Below are 10,413 nucleotides of genomic sequence, written 5' to 3'. Positions count from 1 at the left end.
CGAGTTTAAACAAGGAGAATGAGACTTGTGCGCATGCCAGGCTATCGGGAAGCAACATCTTCCCATTTCATTTGAACTACGTGTGGTCGCGATTACGTCAATGTTTCGTGAGAATAATCCATGCGAAAGTTTAATGCCTGGCTGTAACCCTCTCATTTCAACACTGAGTTTGACAAAGCTTTTGTATGCCATTAATTTGCGTTGGCGTTTTGATTTTTTTCCCCCTTTCTCTCTGTAGCTCTTTGAATAATAGTTGTAAGATGTTCTGCCAGTTTTTCAAAAATAATTAGATGAGTTGTGATAATATTGTATCATTTTCTTTTCAGATATCATATCTTAATTTGGTCTAAAACAAATTTAGGAATTGCAGCTCCAGATCTGTTTTGTGGGCAATTTTCAAAGCTTGTTCGCTAACAGACGCATGAAGCCTCTGAAAGTAAGATGATGTACTAGTATACAGGTCTGCACCTGTTCCTGTGTGTTGCACCTAAATATAGGCAACAGAAACGTCACACTATTTGGGAGACGACCCGCAGAAAGATCGCCGAGCGGTTTGAAGTTTCCCTTACTTTGGTTTCCCATGTCTCATACCCTCGTTTTGTTTCCCTCGCCTCCTTTCTCAATTTCGCCATGGCAGCACGTGACTAAGGCACCACCGTTACAAACGACATTTAAAAAGTGTTTTATGCCGCTACATGCTTTTGTGCGTTTTGAAGAGATATATATATCGAGATAGTGCTCGGCTATTTTCGAGTCGTACACGTTGTTTGAAGCAGTGCCGCAGGAAATTACCATGGGGCGATTCCCGCAAACTTACGAACAAATTGAACCAGTCATAGCGGGATGATGTCATCGGTTAAATGTCATACAAGTCTCTCAAGATTTTGCTCTCTCCTCGCGGGTAAACATAGCGTGGGTGAAGTCGCTTACCGCACCAACCGCACACACCCACATTTTTCAAGAGAATGCGCGCCTTGCGCAGAGGCTAATGATTTCCTATTTCAATTTCCTTCAGTGTTCCATCGAATAGACTTCGTTTGAGGCTATTTTCTCTGTCATCCCCCCTTTTGGCCATTCGCCCATACACGTTCCCTTCTCTGGGCGCAACCTGCACAGCAGTTTCCAGCGTTTTGTCTCGACTGCGTTTTATCATTTTGAAGAATTTTGTGAGAAATCCAACCATCCTGTCTTGCGCACCTTTTTCTGTCATTTTGAGGAATAATACTTTGGAAAGTAACACCCTGAGTATAAAGAGACAAGCTTTCGTTATACTTGTTTCGTCCTTTTTCATCAAGGTAAGTTCGTTTGCAACGTCTTGAGTTGTACATTTATGATAACATTTTCTCTCGATGTCCACATCGAACCATCTAACTGACGGGTGTAGCAACTCGCAGACCCTGCTATCGTACTGCTTGTGTAGCAAGTGCGATCGGCAGTGTAGACAGAGTTCTAATATTGCTGTATGTGAATCTGTCTATAGATGCATAATTTTCACATGATAGTTTACTCAAATGTATACGACATCCTGTTTCAAGTTACACCGAAATATATTAGGCCTATAGCCCTGTTGCCTTTGTCATCTGTTGGTTTGTTTGTTTGTTTGTTTGTTCGGTTTTTTTTTGATTGTTTGTATGTTTTTGGGGGCATAGGACACCGAACGAAATACAGCTATATATTTTTCTTTGTTGTTGTTGTTGTTGGAGGGTTGTGTTTGTTATATACTGTCATCGGTTTAGAAGAATTAATAATTATATTAACTCGGCCGCGGTGGACATAATTACTGCAGTAATATCGATTGCAGTTTCGTTTGTATACTCACAAGTCTTTTATTACCTGGTCACGTGATTATTATCTTCGCTAACTTTGTATTTTTTTTTAACCACACACACACACACACAAAAATGTGTGTCCTTTCAAATTATTTTAAAGGTGACGTGACCTGGCAAGAATGTTCTGAATGTACGCCTGTAGTCGCACTTTCTGGCACAATTCTAAGTGTATAACCCATCTGAAACAACAAAATTAACGCACTCTTCCTTTAAAAGACACGATATGGAGATCACTGGCTCTTAAAATGTGGATTTGATCGATCTTCGATAGCAATGAAATTGCCTCTATCTATCGTCACACTTCCTTTCTTCTCATTTCATCCTCCTTCTAATGTTCTTCTCCTTGACGTAATTGTGATACATCATTTCAAGTTTTGTATCCTTTCGACAAAGCAAAAGACAGTGATTGATTGCCCGTTGGAGTCATTTTCTTGGTGGATTTTCCCCTTCTCCTTTAGCGATTGCGAAAGGAGCGGAAAACACTGCCATAGCTTGTTGAGGAAATGCATAGCGTCATATGTCAGCCAATTTAGAGTCTTGTTTTGATCTCTCCGATCTGTTTGATTTTGTTTTAGATTAATCCTTCACAATTATATCTAGGCATCTATCCTTCGGTATCCCAGGGAGGTGGAAAGAGGCTCTTTCCACATTCCTGGGTATCCCTCAATTATCATGCTATACACCAGCACAGTAGAAAGACGTATACAGTCACATTTCTAATATACCTATGAAGTATATAAGTTATTACCGGTCTTGACTTATACGGTACATTACAGCTTAATGTCTGTTTACTTCGTTGTTATTTGTTTCATGAAAATGATTAAGCCAGGTGTATGTCACAGACCGATTTCTGGAATCTATTGAATCCTTTGCACTAACATTAAAGGAATTGTCTTATAGGATTGGCCCCAGTTCTCGCGACTTTAAACAGTAAAAAGTCTCTTTACTTTTTTATGATGATGTTAGTGAGTGATGAGTGAAATCTAAAAAGCACATAATGCATGTGGTGATTTTTCAATAAATTTAATTTCTTAATGAATTTAATCGGAATGAAATACTACCCATCGCATTATAAGATTTGTTGAATCAGTGAGCTTTTAGCTTACTAATGGTAGGTTATAGATGGTACTTGTAGCAGGTGCTGACGTTTATGGACCGACAGCAGGATTTTTACAGCAATTTCATGTCGGAAAACCAATGAGAGGTGTTGGAGGTGATGACGTCATTGTCTCGCCTACTCTGCATAATTTGATATTCTTCATTATCACGCTAAATTTCAATATTGCAGAAATTTCTCAGTGTTTCTGATTCTGTAAGGGACTTTCATAGTTCGGTTCGTTTGATTTTGATAATTTTATCAGAGTCAACCTAGACATGGTGTGGCCCTTTAGTGTATAATTAAATCATAAAGTGTCTAAGGAAGGCTGTCGTAATCTGAAACTGAGCACTTGTATGGTGCTTGTTGCACTTGACAAGGCAATGATATATGATGTCGTGACTTGATACTGCATGGCCCAACAAAAATGGTATGAATTATAGAAACACCACATATGGGCGTGGTAAGAAAAGCCGATTCTTTGCAACACTTGTGCGTGGTGTGGTCACGGGTCTTTGTTTGCGAGTATCCCGTGTCAGTGACTCTCATTAATGTACCACTTGATTTGCCACTTGACCCACATGATATAGCAGATAAACAGAATAACAGCAACAACAAACTCGCGAGAGATATGATGATGATAAAATAATATGATCACCTCACTAGATTTTGTGAGATGATTGCACGTATTATTTTCCATATAGCACTCTTAAAGCAGGAAGGTTGCGAAGATTTCACATACACACCTCGCCCAACAGTTTATGGGATAATGCATAATCATTATCATCAACATCTTGAACAGATTATCTTTCCTACTCTGCATGATATACATAATTTCTAGAATGTTATGATATGGCTGTTCCAAGGGAGAAAAGTTTACCAATTATTTCAAAATCTGAACAGATATAAGCAAAGCTATACGGGAAAACAAGACAGAGTCATAACACCTATACAATTGTAGATGGATAATCTTTCATATATCAAATATGTTGTAAATTCAAAATGGATCAATAGTGTCATAAGCTTCATTTCGGCATATCAGTGAATAATCTATTTATGCACATTGCATAATCCAGCATGTATTATGCAGCCAGTCCCTTCATTCATCCTGTTTGGCAACACCGAGTTATGGTTTTGTCAAGGATTTTATGCTACGATTGTTCTGCTAATCCGATCGTAACTTGTTTTTCTCATGTTTAGAGTGATGTGATCGCACGTCTGGGAGTCATGCTGCGAGTATAGTACTCATATAGCTTTAGGGCATCATATCAAATGATTATACACGCCCTGCTTGTGCTGGAAAAAAAAACAATAACAACAAAATGAGGAAAAAGAGGGCAAACTTCAGAAAATGGTAACGTAAATCGCCTCCGCTCCATTGTCGGCTGCAGACAAGTCTTTCAACTCGTTCGAGTTCCGCACCCGCACTCTAGCGGCTATCGGAAGGACTCGGGTTCCCATGCCAGGGGGCTAGACTCCGCATCAAGGGACTTTGTTGCCATGGCAACCTTGAGATGTTTGTGAATCCCCGAAAGTAACACCGCATCCTGCTTTAAAGAGCACGTCCATATAGAGTAGTCGAAATCTCTAACAAACATTACTTTCTTCTCCTCCCTGTCCTGACTGGTACGTGGGAAATATCAGATCGCATGAGTGATGAAAACGAAATTGATGATTTATTCACTTGTATGGAACTTTCTTATACCAAGGTTCAATTCCCTTTACATGCTATACACATTATCATCATATGCTACACTCTACGTTAATTGAGGAAGTTCCGGTCGTTGTATCGAACTCATAATGATACGCGTGTATTTCGAACATTTCAGATCTACACATCTGAAACCCCCTTCAAATTACCAATCACGCAGAGTGCCCTACAGAGACTGGATGGAGGGCGTTCTCACAGGGTCTCTCCTTTTCAACTATTTTCTCCTTGAAATATTGCTTTCATCACTCATATTTCTTATCAGGTGGCAGGCGACGTACCCTATCCCAACAACAACAAAAATATGTGACGGCCAAGCTCATCAGTGAGGCTCCAAATTATAGAGCGCTGTTAAGAAAAAAGAAAATAGAAACGACCCTTTCACTTTGGTCGCACAATTATTGATGGATGTCTTGAAATGAAGCAGGATTGATGTATCAAATGACAAAAACTTTATAGTGTGATAATAACGATGATCATAATGGTGATTAAAGAAATAGTAAGGTGCTGTTGATGCCAGGCAAAAGCGAAAGAAGTGAAAATGCTGGACCTGAAAATGTCATAAAAATCGGGGAGGGGGAACTGAGTGCAGTGTTAGTCAACGAATATACACATATTAGCCACTTTCTTGAACCCTGAACCAATACTGCTTACTTTCTCCACCCGGAATAGGATACCTCTCACATCGTCGTTTACCATCTGACCATTGACAGTTTTCCTGTGACGTATGAACCTGTGAAATTTGTGCACCAACACAAAAAAACAACAGAAGTGTCGATGATTTTGTTATATATATATATATATATATATATATATATATATATATATATATATATATATTATGTCCAATTTGTGTGAAACGTCACCATCTGTCCGTCTGATTTTTAACTTGACTTAAACATGTTTTTGGAAATAATACGTCACATATTTGTAGCAGTTTGTGGATTGTGAAGATTGAAAAAAGGGAGATTTTTTTTTTCTTTCTGTTGCCATCAATAGTTGACGAATCACCTTTAATTTCTCGGAGAGTATCGTGACGACCATGTTCCAGTTTCTTTGATACTAGAGGATGATGGATGTAGAGCCCCGATAAGTTGATTCTGAGAACTCCGTCCAATTTCCAATCTCCGTTCTCCCCCCCCCCCCTTTCTCTCTCCCTGCCCCCCCCATCTCTCCCTCCTTTTCTTGCTCTCACTCTCTTCAGTTCCATTCATACATACAGGTCCTCAACTTAGTTGTTGTGTTTAGTACGATAAGCGCAATGCTCCAAAAGTATTATAGGCCTATATCATATACAAACAAACCAGACGTTGACTTCCTGGCGCTCACTTTGTACAGGGCGTGTATTCGACAATTTAGACATCGATAACTGCTCAGATAACCATAACTAAGAAATATGATATGATTTCAGTTTCAATACACACATACATACTTGGGTATTATGCTGCTTTTATGTACAGCCAAAGGCAAAGCAAATTATATATACCTATACGCAGCTGAAGGAAAAACTTAAAGCGGTGGTTAGCTGTGGTCGAGATGGAGACTCAGATTTTAACTTTTTGCCAGATAATCAGAAACCACTTATGAAGACGCTAGTAGAGCTTACAATTCCAGGAGGAATTGAAAGTTTATTCGATAAAAATTGGTTTTTAAATGGCTGAAATATCAACAACAACAAAAAGTAAAACAAAGTGGTCCTAATAGAAGATGGGTCACAATTGTATGCCCTTTCATATTTCATTGGAGGTTTCTCATCATCTCACAAAAAGTTGGAAACCTGAAGCCCATCTTAACCAAAATCATATCATCCCTTTAATGTATGTAGGACGAGATAGTGAAGACAGTGTAATAGTAAGAGAAAAAACGGAGGCAGAGCCAAGATCGGTTGATTAAACGGAGGAGAGACAGAGAAAAATGAGAAGGGTATAGATAGAAAGATAGATAGATAGATAGATAGATAGATAGATAGATCAATACATACGTACCTACACATGTACGTACATAGAAACTGGTAAATATGTATATATATATATATATATATATATATATATATATATATATATTCATATACATATAAACTGGTAAGATATAGATAGATAGATAGATAGATAGACAGATAGATAGATAGATAGATAGATAGATAGATGATAGATAGATAGATAGATAGATAGGTGGATAGATTGATGGATAGATAAAGTGAAAAAAACAGATAGTTTGGTAGATACACAGATAGGAATAAAAGGGATAGAAAGATAACGAGATAGACCCATTACCTATAAATCGAGAGTGAAGCAATGTTGATAGGGAATGCCCAGATAACAATGCGTGGAAGAGATAAGCGGCAGGATATTTGGACAACTGGAACCCGGTTGTTGTGGTAATTCCTCATGAGAACAATGCGTCACTCTCAAGTTCATACCATGATGGCTGCAAGTTAGATAGCGGTCGAGGTTTCTAGAGGTCAATCATTAGAAAAAGTGACCGTTCAGCTCACGCCGTATACATTTAACTCTTATAGGCCGACTATTCTACTGCTTTGACCTACCGTTGCCATCCATTGTGTAAACTTGTCGGTGGTATGATGGTAGAGTTACACCGATCCATGCAGGGTCCGCCAGGTCTGTTCATGAAATTATCCTAGGTCTCATTCTCCATTTTGCAACGATTCTGTGGTAAGCCTGCTGTTTTACAATGAGGCAGTCATTGAGCTTGTGACATTTTATATTTTGGGAGTGTGCATACGTTTATATTTATACTTTATTTTCATTTTTTTCGGAACATCAAAGAGGGTTTCCTTGAAGTGCATGATATCTATTTTCGTGCGTATACCCACGTCGGTGACATCTTTTCCACCAATTTTCATGTCGCAAATTACCTTGTTATTCCCATGTGATTCATTAATCTATCCAGCAGGAGTTATTTTTTTCTCTCCCAATGAGTGTTACTATTTCAGTAGGTTCTCGACTGTCTTTGCGAATTTCACGTGAAACTCTTATTATTCAGAGCAGTTGCACCTACGACTGATCAAAGCAGCAGATATTACATGGGCACACTAAAACTTAAAAAAAAAACCCCACGTAATTAGCAGATGATAACTGTTGAGCGAGCTAAAAGAGCATGAGATAAACATCTAGGCACCTCAGTTCCGTGTTTATGTATATTTTTAGATGTGTTTTTGCATCGTGACATTCATGATTGCCGCATATGGGCCATCGAGGGTAACATTTCCGCCCGTGAGTCAGGGGCTATGAAGGGAAGAGAAATTGGAGGGATGCATGAAATCCTGTGAGCAATACTTGAAGAGACCTGCGATACACAGCACCGCATTTGCTGATTCTTTGTACACATAAAAAAGAAGGAAATCCGCTCCAAACATGTTCAACAGTGTAAAATCGATCAATCACAGGATTGAATATCTTCTTGTTTCAGTTATTAGCGCATGGGTTGCGCCACTGTACCCAACTGCATGTTCTTCTGCAATCAAACCAATCGCAATTAGTATAATTACCTGTACTTATTCAATCATGACCAGTATTTATCCATTTATTTATTCATACATTCATGTATTATAATATATTAGTTTATCTGGATATCAATGCACTATTTCTGAATCATAATCAGTAGCGTCTAGCCGGGGTCTGTAGAATTTTTAATCACTTCCCTCGTAAAGGACGTCGTAGAGGAGCAAAATTGGCAACAACAGTTCCACTGCTCGATGAATTGCGCTAGACGGGATCGATGAAATCGGTCCATCACGATTGTGACGATAGAGTGAATGAAACTTGGCTATCAAATTTGAAAAGAATCATTCAACCTCTTCCCGATTCCGTACTTCTTCGTCCTTACAGTCGCGTCGTGAAATGCATGCTCGTAAACGTGTGAGATATTCAACAACCATTTCGAGGATGAAATATAACGACATTGTCAAACCTTGTAATCACAGAAATTATTCATGTTCAATGAAGTGAATGCAGACATCGAGACATACATGCGTTGATAGTTCTTAATTTTTTTTTTTCGTTTTATTTTTTTTAACGAGGTGTATATCACGTGCTAGAGGGCGTTATGTAAAGGAAACGCGTTATGCCATCATGGACATTACACTTTATCTTTGCTGGCCAGGCACAGTCGTAACATGTTTTTGATGTTTGCTAGCCTCTGCGTGAAGCTGCACCTTCATTTTTCTTTTTTTCTTTGAGGGCATGCACTCATCACTGAGGACCGAATGAGATAAACCACCTACTTTGCGCTCATTGAAGGAAAAAATAAACGAAATGAAGCTTTGACGAAAACTACAAGTGGATGATCGTAATGACTTTCGATGAGAAGTGGTAATTGGGTCGTAATTTTTTGAAGGAAAGGTGAAATGATCATGATGTCATATGAAACTATTTGACTCAGGAAATTCAAAGCAGAGTCCAGGCCACGAGAGAGAAATTCTTGCTTTAATGAGGAAATAACAAATTAGATGATGCATTGAGTCGCTAGAAGTCATTAGAAAACGATTTAAAAACATCCTTCAGTTTACACAAGCGATCTCTTTTCTTCTTCTCCGTTTTGATTGTGAAAGGTTGGATGCATATTGTTTTTATTGTGAATGGAACTAAAAAAGTGGATGAACAACATTTTTTTGATGTAACTACATCCCCACATAGATGACAGAAAACAAAATGAAGAGTATATAAGACAATCACATGAGTTCTCCTTGGTAATTATGCAAGACATTAATGAATGTGTTCATTCAATCCGTCACTCTGCTTAAAGGTACTGTTTACCATTGGGAGCAATGCTTTAAAAAATGTTCGAGATATCACATTTGATGCATATAGTGTAGGTCAGTTCTATCACAAAACATCCTACCGTATAAAAACTTCGCAATGAAGCCTAAAATATATTTAAAGGAGATATCACTGTTTTCTCATTAAACCATAACTGTAGACGGTTTATTCTAGAAACAATTTCATTATGGTTATTGTTCAGATTTTGTATTATAATAACAATATACATTGATTATACTGATTAACATTTCTATATTGGTTGTTTCTCTCCCCAACTCACATTTTAGAACTATTTTCAAGCACTAAAGCTGGGTTTTTGTTTCATCTGCAAATAGTAAATAATGCCTTTAAGATCCTGCTCTCTCCGTTCCTATATTCGTTGTTAAGTGTGATGTGTGCGTGTGTATATGTGCGTGTGAGTGCGTATTTTGCGGCCATTATATTTCTCTGGCAAGTAAATAATTTTGGTACATGATTCTGCCAAAGTTTCTAAACAAGTTTTTCAATTCGTCGTATCTATTTTTCTGTCATTATATGCAGTTTAACCGATGATACCCCGTTTCACTGCGAAGTAACGAGAAATATCCACTCAAGATGGGCAGTTCCTGCTCGAGTTGCTGTTCCAGCTGCATCACCTGTTGCTATGGTTGCAGAAGACGCCGATCCTACCCAAATAAGACGTCTACTAAAGCGGTATGACAGAGAATCAACCTGCCGATGAGATTGCAAGCGGTCACACAATGAAAGATGTTTCACTTTTTTTTTAATTCCTAATTTCAAATGGATATCTGTCATACAGTGAACATAAGTTTCCTTTTAATATGAGTTTATTAGGTCTGATGAGAATAAGATGTTGATAATTTTTTGTTGTCATTTAATAATTGTGAGACTGATATCGGGAGTGTAGGTAGGACATTATCTTATTCTTTTATCAGTATGATGATGACATTTCTCGAAAAGTAGCTAAGCTTATTGATGAATGTGGGCAAAGGGGGGGGGGGC

The 10,413-nt window shown here is 38.3% G+C and overlaps 1 pseudogene; it reads left to right on the top strand.

Annotated features, from left to right (window-relative positions):
• The first annotated feature begins 473 nt into the window (after nucleotides 1–473).
• Nucleotides 474–10,413, top strand: part of LOC139715429 (glycerophosphodiester phosphodiesterase domain-containing protein 5-like) — a 57,944-nt pseudogene continuing 48,004 nt past the window's right edge.

The sequence above is a fragment of the Diadema antillarum genome, unplaced genomic scaffold, assembly GCF_040938485.1.
Source record: "Diadema antillarum isolate AM-2024a unplaced genomic scaffold, OU_Dant_1.0 scf00000048, whole genome shotgun sequence".
NCBI classification, from domain to species: Eukaryota; Metazoa; Echinodermata; class Echinoidea; order Diadematoida; family Diadematidae; genus Diadema; species Diadema antillarum.
Note: the sequence above shows the minus strand (reverse complement) of the source record. Positions and strands in the feature narration are given on the sequence as shown.